Here is a 26,526-nt window from a genome sequence, read left to right as displayed (position 1 = left end):
GAGAAAGAATGGAGGCGCCGCGGAGCCCTGATTATGCATGGGCTGGAGCTGCCTCCTCTAACCTGTTCTTCTCCGAGCCGGGCAGCCGGCGGTCCTCAGCCGCCCACAGAACAGGAACCGAAACAACCGTTCCCGAAGACTACAGCGTTTATTTTTCTCTTTTGGGGGTTTTGGCGGTTGTTTCATGGGCTCGCCAACTGGCCCCTTTAATTAAAAGCTTCAATAAAAGGCGATCGCGCCAGGAATTCACCGGCTCCTCTTCGCGCAGGATTTGCATATTTTTTTAATGCCCTAATTTCCTTGATGTATGTAAATGTAGCCGGACGTAGTGGGAGACGAGGAGCTGACGTCAATGGACGTGACCTCGCAGCTAAACCTTGAACGTGAAGCCGGGATGGGGGAAAACACGGAGCGGCAGCCGATGGAGCCCGCTAGTGCGGGCAGAGGCAGCGGCGGTAACCGAGCCCAGGCCCAAGGGTGCCAAAGGGGTCCGTGCCAGCCCCGGGGGAGGAAAAGCCGCTGCCTTCTTTCTCCACTGTCCGGCTTCCAGCCTCGCCAGCCTTCCAGCCGCACACGCAGGTTCTTGTACTGCACCTCCAGCCCCATTAAATATACGTTCTTTTGCTTCCCTCAGAAAAACAACACCCCCCAAAAAACAACAAACCAAAGACAACAGATAAACCAAAGCGAGTTCCCAAATGTTTTAGACCAATGATCGGGTAGCTTAACGGGAAGAAGACTGACAATGGAACATGAAAAAAAAAATTTTTTTTTTTTTTTTGGCTTCTCTCCACAAGAAGAGGAGGGGGAGACCTCAGACAACAGCAAATCACTCCTAAAACACGATAAGCTACACGTGTTTCCAGTAGGGAGAGGTAAATCGCCCAGTCGATTGGTGGGGATTTCTCGTTTGGGTACCTGTTTACCTGTGCAATCAGTATGCACGTGGGCTTCATTAACAGCCATGCCATTACTGTGCTTTTTAATGTGATGGGAGTGTCTCGTGTGTGTATGTGTGTGTGTGTGTGTGTGTATCGGGGAGGTGCTTGGGATGGTGAGCACCGAGGCAGGAGCTGTGAGCCAGATGAGAGAGATCCCTCTCTCCACGGCCACCTCTGGGACTTATTTGCAGGGACATATAGGCCAGGCAGAGCTCCTGGGTTAGAGGAGTTCTAGTGTCTCCCGTTTGAAAGAGGTAGTGCTGGTGGTGGCGGTGATCCGAGGAGGTTCTCTCTTAAACAGCCAGGCCCTACCGATTACATTGGCTGGGGAGGGGCTCTTAAGGTGCGAACCATTCCGTTGCCGCAGTCCCGGACGCTGCCTGGCCGGATTAAGCCTGGTGTGTCTTTCACTTGGAGCTCAGCAGCCTTGGTGAGGAGGTAGCGTCTCTCCCTTACCCGGCAGGGAGGCCTTGAGACGCCCACCCCGCTCAAGCCCCGCAGGTCAGCTTGTGCGTCTCCACGCACAGGGCAAGGGGCTGCTGGCAACTCCTTGTGCACATCTGCGTCCGTCTCTGCTCGCCACCCTCTGCCAGGCAGCTAAGAAATGATAATCGGCCTCTTCTGGGCCGGGGCCGTGCGCAGCCGGGGGCGGAGAGCACAGTCTAAGGCAGGCTGGGAAGGGGCTCCGAAAGCCGCGGTCTTGGCTTCTCAGTCCTGCCCTTGGCCGCCAAGTCTGTGGTTTCTTCGTTCCACCTTGTAGCCCTAGCTTTGTTTTCCTGACGTGCTCGTGGCCACTGGGCCCCACGCCTGCGAGGGGAGTGTGTGCGTGTGCACGGGGGGCGGGAGCGCGCAGCGGGCGGGGGCCGCCCGCCAAGGACACGCCTGGCTGTCTGTCCTCCGGCTGCACTTGGCGGGAAAGCTGGGGGCCTCCAGCGGGGCTGCGAGCTCCCGGCTCCTATTACCGCCTCCCTGTTCCCGCAGGCATCATTTACATACGGGCCACTCGTCAGAATTTTTACAACCCCCTCCCGCCTCCGGTCGCACGCGCGCAGGCTCGAAACAAGCGCCCGCGCGCGCAGACCTCGGTGCCCAGGCTGCGGCTGGCCGGGGCGCGCAAACAGGCCCAGAGGTGCAAGCCGCTCTCCGCAAGACGGATTCTTGCACCATCCCTCTTGCGCCTACACCCCTGACAGCCTTCCTGATCGTGTTTCAGGAAACCCACCTTCTCCACAAAGCTCCCACCCTTCTCTCACTGCACACTCCCACTCAAACCCTCCACATCTCTCTGCCTTTTTCCCTGGAACACACACACACACACACGCACACACACACACACACACACACACACACACACACAAGCCTTTTCTTCCCACTCACATAGATAATCCCTATGGCGCGTCCCTGGTACCTTTTGAATAGCTCTGGAGTTTAAAGAATAAAAATCTTTATAATGTATTGCTTGTAATTAGCCAAACACATTTAACGACCACAACAAAAAGAAGAGGAGAAATGAGGAAGGGGGGACTTGAACCAAAAGACCTTTCTTAAAAAAAAAAAAAAAAGTGGGCAAGTCAAAAGGTCATTCTCCAAGTTTGTAAATAAAATAGCAAAAGAAATCCTTTAAAAAGAAAGGAAAGAAGGAAGGAAGGTAGAAAAGATCCACAAGTTACATAAAATGGTGCATTGAATAAACAAGACAGGACTATTCTTCAAAAAGAGAAAGAGAGAGTCTAAAGAAATCAAGGGGAAAAACTGGAGGAAAAAATAAAAAGAGGGAGAAGAAAATAAAAGGTAGAAAAGGCAAAAAGAAGTTTCCAAAGAAATGTGTGCTGTGCATCCTACAATAGGAAAATGTAGCCATTGCCTTCCTTCAGACGAGACATTTCTAATTTGTTCCGTCTGTCAGGAGGGGACTATGAGAGGTTTGGGTGCAAATTCATTATCTCTGGCAACGCAGAACGTAATGTGGGGACTGAAAAAGACCGTGGCAATGGATGAACAATAGGGCTTCAGTTCATCAGTAACAAAAGCAGTGGGGGAAATTGGTTGAGTTTCAGAGCACGTCCTCCTCGGCAGAGGGGGCTGGACTAGACCTTGGACAGCCCCCCCAAAAACTTGCCGAGCCTCGCACACACCACTTCACTCTCCACTCCGAGGCTCAAGGAGCAAGTGCCTGGTGTGGGGGCGAAAAGTTGGCTTTTTTTCTTCCTTCGTCTTTTGCGCCCTTCTCTCTTTCCCCAGAAGAAAAGGTCCGTTTAAACTATTTTAGACCCAATCAAGCAAGAACCAACGTGTGGAATTGAGCGGCAGTTTTAAATGTGCTAAGGAGAGGGATGGTCTGAATTTTTTTTTTTTTTTTTCTTTTTCTTTTTCTTGAGACGCCGAAAGGAGCCTGGTTGTGTACTGCGGTCGCCCTGTGACTGGATCTTGTCTTCTGGCCCGCGCTTCTGGATTTGGGGCAACACTGCCTAGCGCAGGAGAGCAAGTGAGTATTGTGGGGGCCCGCAGACGGCAACTGGGCCGGCGGCGCGGGGCCCTCACTGCCCGCTGCAGCCCGGCGCCCGAGCTCCTCACCTCGCCGCGAGCCGGTGCCAGCATGCGACCCATTTCGGGTCGCTCCGAGGGCCAGTCCCGGGTTTGCTTCAGCTAAGGGTTGTGTGTCGTGGATTCTAAACCTGTTGATCTCATGAGTTGTCTAAACCAGGACTGTTAATTATCCAGCGGCCTGACCCCCTATTCCAGAGAGAAGCCAGGAAAATTTCGTGCTGGAAAGGGGAATTTTGTATATAAGTTTGTGTTGTCGGTGATGGGAATTTTCCCATTTAAACCTAGAGCTAAATACGGTTGTATTTTGCGTTCCTGGATTCAGGATTCGCATTTTGAATAATTATTTTAATCCCCTCAAAGATGCAATTACCTGGCAGTGAAGGGGGGGTCTGATTGGATTTTGGTGGAAACTTATATACAGTAGCTAAGTAGACCTGGTAGATTTCCACTTCCTTCTTCTCATTGCTTTTTGGATTCTGCGAGGCGAGAGGAAGCTTTACAGGGTTATCCCAAGTTCAGATTCATCAAGATGCAACCATCGAGGTCAGTTATTGGGACTTGGAGCTTCTGATATCCTATCGGAGCCGGGTCTCTGCGGTTTGCTAGAAGCCCGGACTCTGCTGAGGGAGGCAAGACGGTCGTTCCGTGGCCTGGAATTGTCTGAGGAATCTCGGGGCAGTGGGAACCCATGCAATGTATTTGCATTAGTCTGTCGCGTTTTTCTCTTGCAAAGATACCTGTGGTGCTTGAATGGGTGACTGTCTTTAGGGGTCAGGGCAGCAGTGCAATTGATCAGAAGTTAGACCGGAGGCCCTGTCAAGTCACGGCCACGGCCAGGGGCTCTTTTGGAGCGGTGGCTGCCTTGGGCCCAGAACAGTGGGGTTGGATCCAGTTTCCTCCCTCTCCTGATGCCCACTTCTGCGCACCACCCTCTTTCTCCACCCTGGCACCAGTAATTAGGGCGCTGTCTCAGGAACGAGCTCCCATAGTCAGGATAATTGAACCAGTGCAGTACTTTCATTTTGCAAAACCAATAGCCCCACCCTGCCACTTCAAAATAACAATAAGCATTAAAAAAATCATAAAAGAAAAGCAACCTATTTCCAGGAGTGTAAGACTTCTTGAATATATTGAGTCAAGGGGGATGGGGGAAGGGAATAAAAAAATCCACCACTTTACAGCAATCAGGTTTTGCATTATTCATTGATTTACTGGAGGAAATAGCCAATCAGGAGCCTTAGATATGAATGCACATCTCACCGTGCTGTGGCCTTACAGTAAACTATTTGCATCTTTCTAATGGATTAGATATTTATCCAGGGATTCCCATTGTTTGAAAGGCCTGGAAATTCAGTTCCTTAAACATTTAGAAAATATGACTTTTCCAGTCTTAAAATTCTTTCAGGGAAGAACTCTTCCTCCTCTTTTGTATGGCAGGTTACAATGTTCAAATCCCTAATATTTCTTGAGTCCTTCTTTCTTCCAAACTAAAAATAAAAGAAGGAAGAAAAAATTAATTTCCAAACCTTTCCAGATTCTGCATATTTTGCATTCCCATTATCATGTGTGTCTCCATTTAAATGAAAATTAGCATATTTAACTCTGTAGGTGCTGAAGCCCAGGATACATTGCACTGGGGTTTTCTGGAATCCTTAACATTTAAGGAATCATTGTAACTGCAATACTTTAAATGAAGCCAAATTTAGACATGCATATATATGTATTAAAACTATGATCATATGTTTTCTTGATTGTTTTTCAGATGACTCTACAAAGAAGCAAAAAAAAAAAAAAAAAAAGGAATTGACAACCCCACCAACCAAAGGTAATTTTAAAATTTACATTTGAAAAAAAGCGATGTAGAAAATCAAAATAGAATACTATTTACAGGGTGGCAGGCCTGCAGTGTATTTCATCTCTCTCAGTTCATGCAATAGATACAATTCCAGAAAAATCTAAGTTTCTATATGTGCAGTTTTTTCTTGTAGGTAGCTTTTGTATGTTATATATCAAAGGTAATGTAAACATAACCTGTACCTGCCTATAAAAAAGAAATTTGGGACACAAGAAAAATAATAGGATACTTATTATTAGAAAGCAAGCCAGTCAAGTACCTTGCCTAAACTATACATATCACTGTAAATTAAATGGCTTTTATGTGGAAAATGGTAGTCTTCACTGCATTAGTGGACCGTGATTTACATGCATGAGAATCATACAGACTCAATATTAAAAATAATTTTGATGATAGGCCAATTCTTTATATACTCTGCAGTAGTCTGAACAGGATTCATAGACATGTTCTAAATATTAGTGGCAAACCTGGTGTATTTACATTTATGGAATAGCATAATTATACAAATATGTGGAAAATCATAACTTTTCACTTTTAGCTTAAGCAGAGATTGTTTATTCCCAAGAAAGCCAGGATGTTTCAATTCATGTTTCAGCCATCTGGAGACCTGTAAAAAGATTAAAAAACAGACATGACAATCACGTCCTAATCTACTGGCCATTAATGGGAATTTATTAGAGAATAAGCAGGCAAGTCATTTGAATTCAGTATATTCTTCAATATGCAGATTTCTGTAGCTCATCTAAATAGCTTTTGGAAAAGCAAAAAATATCTGGAATAAGAACTGGTAGGTGTTAATAATTGCTCCTAATAATGTATTGTAGACATTGCTAGGAATCTTTAGAGCACAATTGTTTTGATTTGCCTCACATATACCACATATATTTCAACTTGTCCTTGAAATGTGTATGATAAACCAAAATATGAACCTTGGCAATATTAAATAATAAGGTGCTCAGTGTTAAATGTTACTATATAGCTGTTATTTCTCCATACTTTGAAAATAATATAGAGGTAAAATATTTAGTTGCTGGCCCATAATCATTATGTTGGCTATTTTCACTTTTTGAGTCTCTCATAATGAATCTACAGTACATATAACAGGCATGGAGGCCAGCCCTGGAGTCAGTTGATGTGACTATGTGGTATTGCATTAGAAGATGCTATTTTAAGACAGTATCTTATGTAGCTTCTAATTGTAGAAGCAGCTCAAATGTTCAGTGTCTTGGCTTTCATGATAGTTGCTTGGGTTCTAAAAATGCATTTTATCGTTAAATGTGGAAATAGAGCAATATTAATTTGCAAATAAACACAAATTTGGAGTTGATACACAGAAATACATGCATTCATGCATCACATCTCTTTATTCTCACAAGCCTCCATCCATAAAGCAAAAAGATATTCTAAGACGATCTGGCATTTCCTGGGGTTTTAACTTGAGGAATTGAATTCATCTGATCATATGCTTGCTCTGTGTAGTACATGCCAATTCACTAATGATTCTGCTTCTAGGTCTTGGAAAGCAAAACCAAAATAATCTCAGTCTTCCAGGGCAGCAAAGCTCATTGCAGTTTTACATAATGTCAAAAGTGGCATATGCCTCAGTGATATGTTCAATTCTTATCCAGTACCTTATTTTATGACCTCTTAGTTCAAGAAAATAAGAGTAACTCTATAGGAGTATATTTTTATGAATTAGTTTGTACTTTGCCATATATACACATATATCCCAATGCAGTCATTTCTGATTATACTTTCTGGACCAAAATTTGGAAAGAAAAATAGATGAGCTATTTCCATAGTGTAGTTTGTTTTTCAATAATCAGGACAGGAATACTAACCAAAAAATAAATTAATAAAAAAATTAGGGAAAAGTTGGTATTCATGTTACTAAACCATATGTTTAAATGGTGTTATACTGTTGTTTGAGGGCTTTTCTTAGCAATTCTGATTTTCTTTACTTGTCAGTCTTTTCTATAGGATTTACATATGTGTGCTCTATGTAATTTCGTAAGCATATTCACACTCATGTCTTAAATGAATAAATTACTGAAGCAATGAAATAGTTTATTTTAATTCTGAAAGTGTTTTAGTCATTGGGGAAAATAGTTAACCTATACAAATGAGAGTATTGTGATAAACTAGTGATGTGTGAAATGAATATGAAGATTTATGACATTGGTTTGTAGCATATATTTTAAAGAATAGTAACACCACCAAACATAGCACATAATATTGTCAAACAGTCCATAAAGTTTGCCCATGGACTGCACCTTAAATATTCTGCTGAGGGACATCTGACTGTTAGAACTGTACATATTATAGATACATTAGACATAGATTACTCATTATGAAGAAGATAGCTCTTTTAAGTGGTCATATTTACTCTTTGAAAAGTCCTAAAGAAAGGAATCATGCTAATTAATTAATAAAACAATATTCTCCTCTAGGTAGTAAATGGATGAGGGTGGGGAAGGGAAAGGTGTGGGTATTGTTCTGGTCTTACCATCCAAGTGTTTATGTCTTTTTCATGAGGTAACAATACTTTTTTTTCATAATTTCATCAGGAAGCTTAGTGCATTTTGAACTTCTGTATGAAAATTGATATTTGAAACTATAGACAAAGTCTCAACATTTATTACAGTGGAGTTGTGTACAACATTAGAAACTATTGTTGCGGTGTTTACCTGTGCTTCATTCTAAGGCACAAACCCTATAAGAGAGTTATTTTAAAAAAGAGAAAACAGGATGAAGTCGGCTTGCTTAAAGCATTCATTTTGAACTTACAGAACAAAATTCGCTACCCTATTACCATGGCACATAGATACAAAACATGCCTGAGCTGTGAAGCCATTAAAAACACACCACCAGAGCAATGTAATCACACATCGACTCACTACGTAATACAGAACTGATTCCCAGCCCCAGAAAGCAAGGCCCTGCTTTAAGCAATAGCAAAGTGCCTTCCATCTGTCTGCCCATGCAATCTGCCAGAAGAGAAATTCAGGCAAAGACGTTCCCCAGATCTGAAATGCTTTTATCTGTCCTTAGAGAGAGATTTCTTCCAGACTTTGGATATTAGAGCGATCTACACTAGTACCAAGGAGGTAAAAATCCGCGGGTTGCTTTTCGAGGAGCAGTCAGTAGTGGCAGCGGAAGAGATGCTGATTGAGAAAATAGGGCTTATTGCAATGCTGCCGCTGCTGCTGCTGCCTCTGCCTCTGCTCGGGCAGCAGGCCTGGGGCAGTTGGCCGATCACTGATGCATATCAATAACCATGTACTTGAGATTTCTCATGACATCATCATTACCTTGGTCTCCCGCGGTCTCGAACCTTTGACCTTGCCGGGCTGGTCCACATTTTGGCAGTGAAAGCCCTTCCAATGATGGCCCTTTTCTCCTTCTTTCAGACCGGGGGCAGCAGCACGCCAGCAAGAAGGCATCTTCTCTTTCCCAGCCTAGAAGCCCTGTGAAATCGAGGATCTTCCCCCTAAAACACACACACACAAGATATTGCAATCAAGCTGCCACCGCTTGGTAAAAAGCTCATGGTGCTTAACCAAAAAGGATCAGGAGCCGATCCTTGAATCAGCTGCCACTTCTATAGAATGGGATTTTTTTTTTTTCTCCTTCCTCCTTACCCTGCACTGGAAAATTGCCGTTGGCTTCATGCATCTCCATAGAGGGAGGCTAAGGAGTCTTGCGTGAGAATGAAGCAATTTACAATGCAAATAGAGGCTTCTGAAGGGACGGATACTGCGGCTCACTCATAACCGCTTGCTGCACCTTGCTAGCTGGTGTTATTTTCTGATATTAATAGATGAATTGTTGGCTAACGCTGCCGGAGATTACTTGCTGAGAGGGGGAACACAGTTCGGAATAAACTTTCAAAGCAACAGATCTCGTTTGGATGTTTTAGCCGCACACACAAACAGAAACCAGGTCATATTTACATACAAGGAGGAATCTTAAGCGCGGCAAGTGTCCTGGAGGACTACTCTTCGGTACTGCCAGAAAGATCGGGACCTGGATTCAGGCCAGAGGAAGACAGAGGCATGTGAGGGAAGTGAGTTGTTATCTTTGGTTATCTAGCTGTATGAGTGTATTGGTCTTCATAAAGCTAGATAACCGAAAGTAAAAACTCCTTCAAGATCGCCGGGGAGCATGTGAGAATGAGAGACTACAACCAAGAGACAGTAAAAACCAGAAAGGTCAGGAATACTTATTGAATCTAACTTTGTTTTCATTTTTGTTTTCCTTATGATTAAAGGTTGGATTAGAGGAAATCAAGTGACATACATACGCCAAAATAGAAAGGTGTCAGGTATTTTGAGAGGGGTTGTTACAAAGGAGAATTTTATAGTGCCAATGAATTAAGGGGCATGTGCAGTTCGTCCTACCTAAAAGCAAAAGTTAAAATATGAGTTTTTTTCCCTTTCAAGAAAGCTGTTGTAGAGATGATTGGTACCTAGTTTTAAAATGATTTCACATTATGTAGACTTAGGCTGTTCTCTCCTAAGGACCCCTCCTCTGATAAATTTTAAAACTTTGCTTGGAAACTGCTTGTATTTGGGGTGTATATCAGATTACATGAAACTGGACTTTCAGAAAAGTTTATACTGGGAAGTTAATAATTTGTGTCTCCTGAGGACATAGTACTAGTAGGGAAAATGCAAAAAAAAAAAAAAAAAAAAAAAAAGCAAAGGCTGATTTTTATTCTTCTATTCAAAATACAAGGACAGATGCTTCTCTGTTCTAAGAGGGTTTCCTTGAGGAAGCTACTGAAGCAGAAAGACATGATGGAGACGAGATCGCCTCCCCTCTTGTCAAAGTGTTAAAAAAATGTTCTGTCTTACTCTGGGCCTAGCATTGGAAATGAAAGTGACATTTACGCCACAACCCACGTGTGTGCCTCCTCTCTTTTTGTTTAAGGATGATCAGGTCTATCCAGGAAACAGCTCTGGCATCCCAAACTGAAATAATTAGGACGTATATAGACCTGACAAAAATGGAAAGGGGGTGGGGAATCTGAGGGTCTGTCTTGCCTAATTGATTCCGCTAAACGGAATGCAGGAGATGTGAACGGCAGGACGCTCTGATTCCCACGCTCGGGGGCAAGTGGTAAAGCGGGGCGGGCAGCCTATGACAGACAGCCCTGCTGGGGGGGGGTGTATGAAAAAAACATCAAGTGCACACCATACTCATCTCCATCGCTTAAGAAAGTAGAGGCATTTCCCACCCACAGCCATCTGCAGCCTCCCAAATGGGAGCACCAACTGGTCTGTAGCTGCTGCATGCTGTCTGTTTCTGTTAATTTTATAACCGCTGTTTAATCTGGCCATAATTAAGTTTGGCTCCCTTCTTTGGTTGAGATTTTCAATATTTAAGAAAAACTAGTAGAAATCATTTCCAAGAAAGCACCGTTGCTACCTGCCCCTCATGTCAAATTCTCAGTCCATACTTTTGGCCTTGTGACCACCTTTTGGCTTTTATTTTGGGTGAGTTATATTTAAAAATACATATCTCTATATAATAGACATTATCATCACTTCATCAAATTGTTTACCTCTCACATAATAGTTATAGAAACTTGGCCTAATTATGCTAGTAGACACACTGGAAGTAAAACTATAAAATAATCAGCCTGTAGAAAGTTGATCACAGTAACAATATACTGAAACGTTGTTTTGGTATAGTCTCAGCTAGAAACATTCTAAACAGCCACTTTTATTTAACCTAAAAGTGACTGTGCTTGGCAGAACCTTTGACTCTTTGAAGGTCCCTATAGTAATCTTTTGTCCTCACATTTTCCCACATGTCACTAAGCAAACATTTGTATAGGCATTTAAACATAAATACAAACATCACAATAAGAAAATGCCCAAAATGGCCTGTAATCTTCCACATGTCGTAGATGACTGACAATCCCAAATCCCAACTATGCAACTTTTCTTCAAAAGTATTACACTTTCCTTTGTAGCTTCATCTCCTTTTAAGACTTCAGTCTGGAGAAGCTTGTAAAATCACTGATAGTTTCAGTTAGAAACTCTGAGAGACCTTGCTAATGTAAATTTTCAATTTGGCTGAGGAACACGTGCCAAAGTTTTACTACTGTAGTGACCGTTGAGAAGACCCTTGTTTATTTACATTTGAAGCACTGTTTGTGCAAACAACCTTTCATTGTTAAGTGCCTGTATTCCTTTCATTTACATCATGTCCAGGGGTGCTATTTACCTAGACCCATTGTCTACTACAATTAACATTTACATTACAAAGTGTGTGGTTTTCTTTCTCAAGGAGGTTCAATTAAGGCAATAAGATGTTTGCTGGGGAAACCTATTGTTTACTGAAAGCACTCAATGGAGTCAAATTACTGAAGCTTTTGCCTACATCTTGGTCTTTTATGTAAATATGTTAAATATAACATATAAGTCAAATAAACAATATTATAATTATGTGTTTGCCATTGTCATATCAAACTTGCTTTGTATCATACTAATGTTACATGATTTATCGATCAATAAAAATGCATTTCAATGTTATTATTTTCATTTTATTTTTTGCTGTTCCACTGCTCTTACTGCAACATGTCCCAACTTTTCTTTTTTCTATTACACATCAAACTTTTGACATTTTGTTTTATTTGTGTGTGTTTAAGAGAGGTACTGTATCTGAGCATGGGTCTGAAGGGTGTCTGAGGTAATCTCTACAATGACCTTATAATAAGGTGATATTTCTTTGAAATCTGAAATATTCCAAAGGCATGTACATTTAAGTCAAAAGAAGTGTAAATATCAGTTAAGTAGTTCTTTGAAAGCTAGTTTTAACATTGGCAGAAACCGGATCAAGTTTATTTAGCATACCACTGCATTGTAAAACAGTTGGAGTGAAGTTGAGGGTTGCGTGAGTATGCATGTTAACTAGTGGGAACCAAGTGCAGTCTTTGTGAAAGGGTAGCAGCAGATTGCTTGTGCAAGGCCAATGTTAAAAAGGCAGCTGAATTTAACACCATCTGGAAGAAAAGATCCCTTCACGACTTTCTCACACCGTCAGACAAAACTAGTGTCTCTTGTTCCGAGCCCTTGTCTATGCAACCATACAATACTGAGTCATTATACTTTTGCTGAGAGAAAATTTGAGAACACAATATGGGTAACCAGTGAATGACCAAGTTTCATTGTGCCCGCTTAAGTCGATTGAAATCTACGTCCAGAGCTATGAATGGTAGTATTGTTTTCCTCACCAGGGCTGTACTAAATGTCAGCACAGTGTAAAGAAAAACTTGAAGTCTGCAAATAACTTACCAGATCTCAATTATAATATTTTCCCACACTAGAACTAATATCATTGCGAGGGGCTACATTGCAGAAAATACAAAAAGAGGCAAAAAGAAATAGAGAGTTCATTTAGAAGTTATTTTATCCCGACAAACATTTTAATTTTCTGATGGAAACTTCAATTCAGGCTGCAGGCTGGGTTGAGAAGTGAAATTAATTACTGGGAAGTTCAAGTTACAAAAATGCTTCTTGTGCAATTGAGATAGAATAAAACAAACAACCAGTCACACCTAAATCCCTTTTTCTTACATATAAAGACACCTTACTTGTGTTGTATTGCTTTAGGACTGCTTAGAATGTTTAGTGTAAATCTAGTTTAAATTTTGCTTTGAATTTTGGCAGACACTGCTCTTTCAGTTTGCCAGTGTGATTGACATTTCGAAAGAACATTGTACATGTACATTTCCAAAAATATACAACGTTCTGGCACCTTCATAGGTGGATTTTGATGCCCTCAGGCATACTCCTCCCTTTATTATTACACTCCTCCCCATTTTCTAACTTTTCTCAAGATGTGTGTGAGTCAGGTATTATGCTTAGGTTTAACATTCACATAATCTATTTGACTCTAAAGAGTCAGAAAAAAGGAAACAAAACAGTTCAAAAAGAGTTGGTTGTGTATGTTTCATTAGGATGTCTATTTTAAATATAATTGACTTTGCAATTTTGTTATTGTGTCACCAAGTGTCGCATAGTTCTTAACATGTAAGTGCAAAACAATGAGTAATTGCTGTTTTGCTGAATAATACATCTGAGTTGCCAACGTCAAAGGTATTATTTTGTGTATTTCTAAACAGAAATGTTAACTGCAGGTTTTGACATCTAGAATCTTTTATGAAATACTTAGAACTAGGCCAATAAAATGACACCTGTAAAAGTAAATATAAAGATATAACCAACTTATTTTCCTTGTCCTACTTTATGCCAGAAAATTAACAATAAAAAGTCACTTAGTAATAGAATTATGAAGGATCTGACATAAAAACACAGTCATGCAGAAAAAAATTCAAAACAACAAAACTGGAAATTGGAAGAGGTAAAAGCAATAAGTAGGAAAACTTCTGCAATACCCTTGTATGATGTGAATAGATATATTCACCAGTATCAGCCCCCCAGTGAAGTTACCATTAATGTTCATAGTAATGAAATAAATGTATTATTCACATTTAAAATAAAAATTCTCCCCAAAGTGGATTTTCTTTAAGTCTTCTTAAGCACTAAATTTCTATTGCTCATACTGTTTATTTTTAAAATTAAAATAATTTTCTTGGAAAAATAGTAAATTCTAATTCAATTATATGTAGTTTTTGATGAAAATTGAGAAATCACTTAAATAATAAGTAATAAATAAGGATGAGTATATTGCAAGTTCAGAAGTAGCCTTTCTATTCATAGATTACCTATATCAGTTCAAGACAGTTCAGCATTTTTTAAGATTTTGGTTTTTTAAAAATGGAGAAGTGAAACCAAAAGTTTTATTTTCCAATGTGGCTAGAAAATGTATTAGAGATATAGGTAGTATATCTATCTAGGTTTTTTTTCCTCCCCAAGGATTTGTATCTCTGGAAATGCCACTGTGGCTTAAAAATATTGATACCTTTTTCCCTCTCTGTCTTTCTATGACTTAGCTTTTTCCTAGAGTAAGCAAAATTTATCATAACATGATGCATTTGGATGGGTGCTGCAGGGAGGTGGTAGGATGGGCAACATGAGACAAGGTGTCTTTTAAAAGTTACTGGGTAAAAAGACAGCTATAATGCTGGCCATTTGTTTTAATACTAATACTTCAAACAGTTAACCGTACTAGTACTTCCAACAGCAATGGGGCATGTGTGGTAGTTCTTCAGTGTCTCCAGCTTTTAATGGATGGCTTTGTTATTCTGTTTTTGTGTTCATTGGTATCCTAACACAAGTAAAACCTAGTACAGAAATCAGCAGAAATCTTCATTCCCTTTTGAGAATTGTTCGACCTAATTTTGGAATTAATTCTAAAGATGGTGAATGGAAATGAGAAGTATATAGTTATCGCTGCTAAGGAATATCTGCCTGCCTTTCATCAGGGCTCCAGAGTTAGTGCACTTCTTGGAAAGGTGGTGACCTTTCTGAGGTAGGAGCTTATGGCTTTCTGCTTTGCTGCCAACTGTCAGACCACAGGGGGTAGGACTTAAAAAAGTGAAGATAATTGACTTTATTCGGGGAAATATGGAGTTCTGAGACATACTTGTTCAAAGAGAAGCACATCACTGTGTTTGGTGGTTGTTTGACTGGGTTTTAGCTGAGCTCTGGAACAACGTATTCTTGAGATCTAAAAATAGCCAGGCTTAGCCGCTGCATTGCAAGGTGCTTGACGTGGGCGGTGCACAGAGGAGACAGCTAACTCTGTGACAGGCTGGAGAAGTGGCTGGGTTAGGCAATGGCAGCGGCGAAGGCAGCCGGTGAGCCGCCCGGCAGCGCGACGCCTCCCGCTGACCGCCAACAGCCTAAGTCCTCCTTTAGCTGCGGCTGCTCGCGGTCCTTTCCTGAAAGCGGGCGTCTGATTGGTGTTTCCCGGGAGACCGGCGTCCGGAGCTGCTGGAGCTGCTAGAGCTGCCCTCCCTGGTGCGCCGGCGCGCGCGCGCTCCCGGGGCTGGCGCGCGCTCCGGACTGGTGCGCGCGGCGGGATGCCCAGGGGCGCGCTTGCGACGCTAGCAGCAGGCTGAGGAGCCTCCCAAGTTTGCGCAGCTCAAATTCTGGCGCCCGCCCTCCACCTCTTGAAAGGCGCTGGGCGCAGGCGCCGCGGGACCCCGCAGAGTGAAGCTACCAGCCTCCCTCCGTCTGGCAGGCTAAGTTGCGTCCACGGAGGTTGTTAAATGTTTTTTTGATTTGCCCGCCCTTCGGCTCCGCACCAGCTACCTCGGTCCTGCCTCTGCACCAGCTGAGGACTTCGGTTGCTTAGGAATCAACGAGTTGGGATTGTGGACAGGGGTGGCGTCAGAGTTTAGTCACGCTTGGACGTCTGTTGGAGGCATGCATCTCCCTGCGGCCACCCACTTCTCAGGGCCCCATCTTCAGGCTAGCAGGCTACTGTGATTAAAGGGGCTTTCTTTTGCTGCCATTGAGTTTTTCTAGTTATGCTCAGGCATCTTCTCCGAGTATGATCAATGTCATTGGTAAAGATATTGTGTACCTCCCCCCACATTTTTTTTTTTTTAACTCAGTGAAAAGCTGCTAACGGAAAGGACCCCTGTCTCTCTTCCCCTTTCCCCATTCGCCAGGAATCTCCTGGGGGGCGGGGGGAGTTTTGTGAATCCGGAGCCTGGGTTGGTGAGCGCACTCAGCTCTGGACCCTTTGCTTAATCAATTAACACTTCTACCCCCATTGCCCATTAGGGACTCAGGGAGTATCTTCCCCTTATCAGATCTGCTGGAAATATTAATTTCCTTGTTGGGTGGATACAGTAGAACTTGTACAGAGATTACTTTAAAAAGAGATCTGGGTCTTAAGCACTTACTAAAGCCAGTTAATAACATCATGCATGGACATTTAAACTTGTTGTAAGTTGCAGAGAGGATTAGTGGGATGTCACGCTGTGCGCAGCTAATGATACCATCTTAACGCTAACCAGTCTAAATCCACCTCGCCCGGAGCAGGTCTGGCTTTGCGGCCCTCGAATGAGGCTGGGAAAGAGGAGGGTATTGTAGGAGCTCAAGGACTTCGGAAACTGGAGGAGCGGCTCTAGTCCTTCCTTTGGGTGATGGTCACTCGCGTCCCTGGAGGCTATTGCGGTCCTCCTGCTGAGTGGTCATCAGCATCAGGATGAGAGTCCAGTACGCGAACCCACCACAGCCCATGGGCTGTGCTTTAATGACACAGAAGGACACATACCTGCATGTTAAAACTGGTTTGATTCCATTAACCAAGAAGGGAGGGGTGGTGCACCAAGGTCTGTTGCAAACTTAGGTGTAGTTGTGGAATTCCTAAGGTGTTGGCTTTTTGCTACTGATCGATTTGCATTACAGAGGCTGTTACTTTCCATTCTTCTTTTTCAAAAGTAGTCCAGTTCAGTATTTCACAGGTAAATAGCGAAACACAATATTAACAACTTCCTGTCATAGGCTTGCTCAACTGGTTTCAAAAAGTTTGCTGTTTTAAGGCAGTTTGCGACTACCTTATGACAGGGCCAATTAGAAATAATCTTGGGAAAAATTTTCTAAACTACGGCGTTATTAAAACACCTAACAATATTCAGTTTGTTTTGTCACTAGGTAGCTAGCTGTCTGACGGATTTCTTGTGTTCTCTTGAGTTTCTTTTAGTAGTCACTGTCCCTGGAAAAACAAGATATCAGGAAAATTTTACCAGCAACCTGGCTCTTGGAGTTGTTTTCTAAGTTTTAAACTCAAACTTGACAAAGTTAAAATGTTTGTGTCATAGCATTGGTTGCTAGTGGAAGATTGGAAATAACTGTAGGTGCTAGTCACTTTGATAGTGGGTGAAAACCTGTAAATGAACCACTTCAGAAAAGGGAAGTATACAAAAAACTAAGTAAACACTTTCTCTAAATCACTCCACAAAAAAATGATTTACATATTACTATCCAGATGTCTCTTATAGCTTTGTCTTCTAGGGGGAAAATCCTATATACATATAAAAGCATACCCACACATATATAGGTATGAGTGAAATTTACTGGAATGAAAGAATTTCTAACAAGTATTAAATTAAGAAATATTTCCACTGAATAAATACCTAAGATATAATTAGTTTATGTATTTATCAACTCTAGTCTCATAAAAAAAAAAAAAAAAACCTCCCTATAATTTATTTGGAGGTAATGCCATCATGAAGACAATAATAGATTTAATGTCATGGAAATTCAGAATCCCCGGACTTACTTCCTCTCAGGGATAGAGCTCGTGTATAGTAGTAATAGAAGTGTACTTAGTCCTTACTTTTAATTCAGTGAGAATTATGAATGTACCCGAAACTGTTGCATGAATTTAACTGTCTTTGAGAGGAACTCAAATAATGAATTTTAGTCCTTATTTTTATAAAGTACACAGTTTATGCATAATAGCTGCTCAATATTATTTTTAAGTATTGAGTTAACCTTGAAATATATGATATATACAAAATAAAGTTAACTATTGGCTGACAGGAATCTGAAATTGAGGATATTGTACAGTCTGTTGAATAGCTTGAAAACTGCTTTGGAGCTTTACATATGAAGCTATATTACTATGACTAATTCATGGCAAGTGAGCTTGAAAAAAATTGAGGAAAAATAATTTGATAGGTCTTCATCTTCAGAGTTTGTAGTGTATGACTCTTGAGTGGTTCTAGTAGTAAAATTACCTAGACAACAAGAAAATAGGAATTAATTGATAAATTTATACTTGCTTGTTTTATAAAGTAACTCATGATATTTTGTAGGTATTTCAATTAATATAAAAAAATAGAAATTTTAGTTGTCCCCAAATAAAGTTAGAAACTGCTGAATAGCTTAGATTTTCACACTGAAGACTCATGGGATTCCAGTGATTCAAATAGCACAGTACAAATACTGCTATATTTCTGCCAAATTTGTCTCAGATGGACTAGCTTCTATGGAAGAATCTATAGTATAACTGAGCTAATGGAAAGTGTGTTACCTTTCCAATAAGTAATCCTTTCATTTGCATGCTGTGCTCACTGACAGGAGAGAAGACTTGAATTTTTATCATTTTTCTGGACTTGAGCCTTAAGATCTATATTTTCAACTCAAACTCTATGAAGTGACAATATTTCTAATCAATAATTATTATTAAGTCAATATTACCTTTTTTAGCCAATAGAAATAAAAATTGGCTTTATTTATGTTAAACTGAATTAGCTCCATTTTATTAGAGATTGTCTAATTCAGTTTTGACTTTTCAAATTTCATTTTTTACTATAAAGAGCCCTTCTGTATAAAATGCAGTTTGAAAAGGAAAAATATTTATGCTTTTATCATTTTAAGTGATCAAATATTGCAGTGCTAGATATCTGAACATCATGTGCATCAATACATTATTAACTAAATTTAATGCTCAGAGTCATTACCACATCCATGGGTGCCTTTCTGATATGTCTCTAGTCCACTGGATTTTGAAGTGTGATTATGTAAATTTTCTACTGATAAATAAATGACTATTATTGTACTTGAAATACCACTCAAATTCTTAAGACCATGGCATCTAAATAATATATTATGCATTTCTTAATTATTTATCATGACTAATTCAAAATAACTGTAGGGCAAAGCATACATTTATTTTTAAATAGCCATCGCCTCCCCAATTTTTTCAGTACCAGGTTTAAAAATATTTCAGATGGTGGAAATATGGAGAGATGGTAAAAGGGTTGATGAGTAGAGTGAGTAAGCAGATATTTCCTTGAGGGAAATATCTCTGGTTTGCTCAATAATAAGTACTACCACCCTGATGTAATTTTCATGGCATGTGATCTTAATGCCAGTTCAGTAAGGGTATTTTGGTGACAGAGGAAACCATGTTTAAATGTTAAACATAAGTGTAGAAAATTCGTCACCATTACTTGACAAGGAAAAAGGAAAACTTAGCAAACAAAAATATTTTACCCATGGTTACTTTTAAAAGTTCCTTTATAAACATAGTAAGAAAATTGTAGTCTTGAGTTATAAAATTTGAGTAAGGGTTATGCAATCAAGTAATACCAAATTTAAAGAATGTCTTTTCTTTAATTATAACTATAGAAAATCACTATAATGGAAATATGCCTTTTCATTGTTCAATATTATTGCAAGGCTGTATTCAGGACGCTCATTGCACTGTGTCTTTAAAGGAGGCACTTGTGTATTTTACCTACATAAATTCTAATTGCAGAATCCACTGTAATCACCATGTAGAAATAATCTGAAGCCTTGTAAGTTCATGAGCTACACACTTTTCTTTTTTATTCTGCAGACCACACCTTATCTGGTTTCTAATGAAATACAGGCTATTGATTGCAGGAAATCTTGAAGAAAATATTTGCTGTACTACATATAGTAAGCTCCATTTGGTGCATTAGCATTTAGCCATTTTATGCAAATTTAGAGAAAATGACTCATGTATATGATTTAATATGCATCAGTGATAACTCATACCACCCTTATAAGAAAAAAGAAATAAAAAATTCATTAGAAAACTAGACTAGTTTCACTACATGGTTAAAACATTATTAAAGCATATTTCAATGTTTTGCTTACACTAGTGTTCTCATCATGGTGCCACCATTTCATGACAAAGGCCGTAGAGGAGAAAACATTCAACTTAAAATGTCTGCTGGCACACATCGCTGGATTTGTGTGTCACTAAACAATGAGCGAGCATAGCCTTGAATACCAACTATTTAATTAGCACTTTTGGAAGCCATGCATAGAAAATAGCTCATTTACATGCATCTGCTTAGCGATTAGTCCCATAAAAAGCTACCATTTTTTGTTGTTGTTTAATACAGCGAGCGTTTTACCATTCGGCCATAAAAAAATCAAAACATATGTTATTATTTTCAAATTCTGAAATTCAGAGATTTAATTAATACAGGCAAAAGTCTTCATATTTCTCTTCAAGATATATTTAAATTATTTAATTTAACCTTAAGTGTACCATAAAAGGCTGGATACAACTAATAATTAAGAGCTTCAAAGGGCAACGGAAACCCTCTAACAGTCCTTGGTTTAATTAAAGGCTATTATTAGAAAGCTCTCAAATATACAGTTACATTTAATGACAAGTGAGAACTAGTAAAAGCAGTATTTGAAAGTTATGAGTATTTTATTCTAAATACAAGTAATAGAAAATATTGCTATCTCTCCATTTTGAAAATAAGTGACATGTATTTCTTAAAAAATCAAATTGATAATATTAAAAACCTGCAAAAGATGCTATGCTTTTCACTAATTCTCTAGTCTACACATACCTGTCATGATCACAAATTAATTGTGTGCTCCTTAAGAAGCGTTTCTGCCAATTTAAATGTCTTTAAGAGGGTATATTTTTCTAATACAGTGGCATATTTATGAAGCCATGTATACAAATGTGTGGATGCATTAACAATAAAAGTGGGCTTCACTAGTGCATTTTTAAATATAATGTTCTTTTTTGGAATGTAAATTGATATTTAATATGACAGTAATAAATTATTTTTTAGAAGTTTATATTATCTGCCACATTTGTATGAGTAGACAATTGGACAGAAAAATCCAGGTGATTTTAAATATATTTTAGAATGTGTATAAACCATACAGAAAATAAAAATAAGTCACTTATATAAAATTTGCTGTTACAAATAATTATATGTATTTATTTATATGGAGAATTTAGTTGGAATTTGCATAGTTAAAATTTAGGGCAGATGAGTAAGTAGTATATAATCTCAAGTGAGATTGATGAATAAATATTTTAAAGTTTTATTTAGACACTTTATTGATTTGGTTTGTTAATTATCTTTAGTAATTGGTCTATAAAGCATCTATAATAAAAAGTGCCTACTTATTAAGCACATAAAATTTTACTTTGTGAGTCATCTATAATTTTGAAATGTGATATGCTATTTCCTTTGTTCAGTGTAGACCATTTAATGCCATAGGGTGTTTGGTCTTAGAAAGATTGTGTGGATTAAATGTGTAGATATGAATCTATATCTGTGTGGCTTATCCATTTGTCTACCTATTTAAATAATGTGGTATATATATGTAGTCCATTGTGTAAGGAAAGTGTGTTTCTGATCTGTCTTTTGTATGATGTTCTTTAATTTGAACATTTTTTAATTTCAGTTTCTTATCTGTTTTGTATGTGTATTATTCTTTATTTGTTTATTATGCTCTTCAAATTTTATATTTGTAGAGTAAGGAACTTACCTATCTGGTTTGCTACTGAATTTTCTGCAATGAGAATAGTGTTGGATGCATAGTAGATACTCAGTGATTATTTGAGTATGAGATTGATTTTTCTTTCTTTCTTTTTTGATGTTATCATTTTATTTTTTAAATATATTTTATTGATTATGCTATTACAGATGTCCTAATTCCCCCCACCCCCACTCTCTCAGACAACCTCCTGGTCCCTTAGTTAATGTCATGCATATAAATTCTTTGGCTATTCTATTTCCTATACTGTTCCTAACATCTCCCTTTCTGTTATGTACCTATCAATTTGTACTTCTTAATCCCTGCACCTTTCCCCCCATTCCCGCCTTCTCCCTCCCAACTGATAACCCTCCAAGTGATCTCCATATTTGTGATTCTGTTTCTGTCCTGCTTGTTTGCTTAATTTGATTTTTAGACTCAATTGTTGATAGTTGTGAATATATTTCCATTTTAATGTTCATAGCTTTTATCTTTTTCTTAAGTAAGTCCCTTTAATATTTCATATAACATGGTTTGGTGATGATGAATTCCTTTAGCTTTACCTTGTCTGGAAAGCACTTTATCTGTCCTTCCATTCCAAATGATAGCTTTGCTGGATAGAGTAATCTAGGTTGTAGGTCTTTTCTTTTTATTACTTTGAATATTTCTTGCCAGTCCCTTCTAGCCTACAAAGTTTCTTTTGAGAAACCAGCTGACAGTCTTATGAAAACTCTTTTGTAGGCTTCTCTCTTGCTGCTTTTAAGATTCTTTTTTTATTTGTACCTTTGGCATTTTAATTATGATGTGTCTTGGTGTGGTCCTCTTTGTGTCCATGTTGTTTGGGATTTTCTGTGCTTCCTGGACTTGTATGTCTATTTTCTTCACCAAATCAGGGAAGTTTTCTTTCATTATTTTTTCAAATAACTTAAATTTCTTGCTCTTTTCTCCTTGCAGCATGCCTTTGATTTGAATGTTGGTATGTTTGAAGTTGTCCAGAGGCTCCTTAGCCTATCTTTGTTTTTTTGGATTATTTTTTCTTCTTGCTGTTCTGATTGCATGATTTTTTATTCCTTATTTTTCAAGTCATTTATTTGATTCTCAGCTTCATCTACTTCACTGTTGGTTCCCTATAAATTTTTCTTTATTTATGTTAGTGTAACCTTCATTTTGCCTGGGTTTTCAAAATGCTGTTAAGTACCCAATGAGTTCTTTTAGCATCCTAATAACCAGTGTTTTGAATTCTGCATCTGGTAGATTGCTTATCTCCATTTTGTTTAGTTCTATTTCTGGAGTTTTGTTCTGTTCTTTTATTTGGGCCATATTTCTTTGTCTCCTTACTTTGACAGCCTCCCTGTGTATGTTTCTATGTATTGGGTAGAGCTGCTTTGACTTCCTGTTTTAGTAGTGTGGCATATATCACTTCTCGGCCTTTTGGCTAAGATCAAGTGTAGTAGTATGGCATATTGTAGAAAAGCACACTGGTAAGTTGGATGGGGTGCAGCCTTAGGTAATCACCAGTGTGGGACAACCCATGTGAACCAGGTTGATGGAGTCTCAGATATGGTGTTGCTGCTCTGTGACTCTGTGTTGGGGAGGACTCAGAAAGGGGACAATGCTGCTGCCCTGTCTATGGAGTTTTGTCCAGGAGGAAGCTGTCCCTTGGTACTTCCCCTGATGCCAGACACTTCAATTTCTCCCCATATGCCACCGGTGCCCTTCCAACTGCTGCCCCAGTGCTGAAGCCCAGAGGGAGTGAGTATGGGTAAATCCTGAGTTTGTTGCAGGCCCCTTAAAAGGAGATTCCTGAGAATCCCACAGTTTCTTCTGCTGCCCTCACCCTTATGGTTTTATAGCCAGAGGTTACGGGGACTTATTTTCCTGGCATTGGAACCCTGGGCTGGGTGGTCTGGTGTGGGGCTGGGATCCCTTGATCCCCAAGTATTCCTCCCAATTTTTATCTACCACATGTACATCTCTACCCGTTCTGCGTCTCTTCCTCTTCTACCCATCTGGATGAATGTGGCTTCTTTAATTCCTTGGTTGTTGAACTTCCATACAGCTGAATTTTCTGATGATTCTGGGTGATATTTATTTTATAATCTAGTTGTAATTTTTGCTGGGTTGTGCAAGGAGATGAGCCATGTTTACCTATGCCTCCATCTTCATGGGAAAGATTAATTTTTCTGAGATAGATTTGGCCCTATGGACCTATGGGATTGAGTCCGAGATAGATTGATTTTTGCAACACAGGAGCAGCCAGCTATGTTGAGGAGATTACCCTTCATAGATAGAGTAAGACCATTGTTTGGTTTGGGGGTGAGTGATGACTACAAGCAAAGTTTAAGCTAGATTTCAAAGACCATTTGTAGAAAATTTGTATATATATTTGAAATTCTATCCTTGATATGGGGAATACTCAGTGGTTCATGTAACGAGGCTAAGTTAACTGGATGCTTGGGAACTAAATCACAGAACATGGAGTTATTAACAATATATTACAAAAAAATACTTTTCAAGTAATTTTAGTATTTTTATTTTACCCTGATTAAAATATCTAATTCATAAAGGCATGCTCTTATAAATGGTCTGAAATGCTTACAATTTTACCTAATGATAGAAAAATAACTTTGAGTCAGAGTCTTCCTAGGGCCTAACATTCCTTTTGATCAAGTCGGGACCATTTTTGAAAGCTCCCTTAGTTTTTGTAGAATACAAGGGAATTATAAATAAAGATATAGTTTATGTTACTAAACAGTACTCCTGTGACTTAAAAATTAACCTCTGTAATCTGAGAGTTACCTAGAGAATTAAGTCACTGTTTATATTTTTGAGCAGAAATTGAAATACATGAGTTGGTATATACAGTGAAAGTTGTCTTTTCACATTTTCACACAATCTGGATTCTAGATAAAAAATGTAAGATGGGAAACTCAAATCAATGAAAAGTTTATTGGGCTCTTATTATGTTACCACCAGTGAGGTTCTAAACTTCTTAAAAAATAACCAGCAGTTAAGTGGTTGAGTTCATAAGCAACAAGCAAATATATTCCTAAGATCAGGTAGTTAGAAAAGTGAGTCACCAGAAAGTACTCCCCATTCTTATTTATGTGTCATTAAAAAAGAATGTCCTTGACTTAGGGCTTGGGTTAAGCATTTGATTAACTCCATTAACTCTTTCAGATTATAAAGGTGCTATTTTAGTCTATGAATGTATTTTTGGAAGCTGCAGTAGATTCAGCCTTGGTGCAAAAATGCACTAAATGATACCTTGGGAGATATAATACTCTTCTCAAGTCATCGGCTTGAACGTCATGATTAACTTTGGAATCTTGTAAGATCTGGATCCAAATGGATATTGTCAACAGACCTTATCATAAAACAAAGCAGAGAATTCAGGTTGTATATCTTATCTGGGTCATTTTTATGCTTTTGACTTTTAATTAGAAAAGAAGTCTCCACTCAATATGTGGCCATACTGTTTACTACATTAAGGATAGAGCTAAATATGAGAAAATCAATTAAGAATTTCTGGGTCAATAGACAATGAATTAACCAGTAAATACTTATTGAATACCTTATAAAATATCCAGTGCTAGGGGATATTTATATGTTTGTGAGTATAGGCTTAGGAGATGTAGAGATGGGAAGCTTTGCAAGAGAACTTAGAAAAAGTGTAAGAAATATTGTTAACTTTAAGAAACCTAAGATCTGGTTGAGAAGACTAGCTTAATAGCTATAAAAATTCATGAATAATCTAAGATAATATTGAATTGTGGGATATCTATTAACAATATGATGGGAATATACAGTGTGAATATCCAAAGAAGGATTGGTAGAGAAAGTAATATTTGCAGCTTTGAATCTGAGCTTTGAAAGAGTTGTAAAATTAAGACAAATAGAAGGAAGAGTATTCTGGGTTAGAAAAACAAAATGATTGATGATGACCCAGATGCATGAATAAACAAAGCATGTTTTGGAGAGTGAGAAGAGAGAAGAGCTTCATATTCAGTAATGATGATTAATATTTGTGCATAGGTGGGATAAAGCCAAATTATTTATATTCTTGAAACTTGGCCATTAGAGGTAGACATGATGATGGAATTTATGGATAGTTACTCTGAGTTTCACCTTTGATATATAATGAACAAATATTTATTGAGCATCTACTATGTGCAAAGCAATGTGCAAGCACTTGGCAAACAGTTGTTAATCAAATCCAGTTCTTGCCCAATCTCATGAAATTGTATTCTAGCAGAAAAGTTATACTTCAAACAACTAATTACCCAATGCCCTATTAAATTATGATTAGTTCTGCAAAGAGGAAATAGAGAGTATCATGGGAGAGTATAACTAGTCTGGGACGGGGGCAGAATTAGGGAAGCTTGCCTTAAGTAATCTTTGAGTTGAACTAAACAAGGAATAGAGATGACTGAACAAAGGGATAAGGCGGTAGGCAAAACTTTATAGTTAGAGAAGTCAACACATGTCAAGGCCCATAGGCAAGAGGAAGCCTGCTTGGTTGAGGAACTTTGAGATCAGTGTGACTAGACTACAGAAATACACAGGAAACAAGATAGGATGTTTTAAGTTGAGGTTAGAGAAATAGACAAGATTGTGCAGACTTTGTAGGGTTTTGATCTTTGACCTAAGTGTGGTGAAAAGCTGCTGAATGATTTTAAGCAATGGAGTGGCATGTTTGGATTTACATTTTAAAAAGATGATTCTGACTCGAGTGTGGATTGGAGGAAAGCAAGAGTGAGTGAGGGAAACCAGTTATGAAACAGATAATGGTTGAGTGAAGAGATGATGATGTTTTGGAACAAAGTGTTTGTAGTGAGAATGGAGAGAGGCTAATAGATTAGAGAGGTGTTTATGAAGCAAAACTGACTAGGTAAAGAGAATGAGGAAAATCATATTTAAAGAAGGGTTCACTGCCATCAATATTCTAATGGGCCAAATGAGCCTATTATGGAAAGAGATA

At 39.1% G+C, this 26,526-nt stretch overlaps 2 long non-coding RNA genes across 2 annotated transcripts; one reads left to right on the top strand and one right to left on the bottom strand.

Moving 5' to 3' along the window:
• Positions 1 to 4,664: 4,664 nt before the first annotated feature.
• On the bottom strand, positions 4,665 to 8,963 carry LOC150008674 (uncharacterized). The gene is made up of 3 exons (XR_016511129.1): positions 8,655 to 8,963; positions 5,824 to 5,950; positions 4,665 to 4,975 (listed from the first exon to the last, which is right to left on the bottom strand). It is a non-coding gene; the product is annotated as an uncharacterized LOC150008674 (long non-coding RNA).
• On the top strand, positions 5,236 to 10,047 carry LOC150008673 (uncharacterized). The gene is made up of 2 exons (XR_016511128.1): positions 5,236 to 5,313; positions 8,754 to 10,047. It is a non-coding gene; the product is annotated as an uncharacterized LOC150008673 (long non-coding RNA).
• Positions 10,048 to 26,526: the final 16,479 nt, after the last annotated feature.

The sequence above is a fragment of the Furipterus horrens genome, unplaced genomic scaffold (assembly GCF_987537825.1).
Source record: "Furipterus horrens unplaced genomic scaffold, mFurHor1.1.pri manual_scaffold_5, whole genome shotgun sequence".
NCBI classification, from domain to species: Eukaryota; Metazoa; Chordata; class Mammalia; order Chiroptera; family Furipteridae; genus Furipterus; species Furipterus horrens.
The sequence above is the reverse complement of the archived record's forward strand: the minus strand, read 5'-3'. Positions and strand labels throughout refer to the sequence as shown.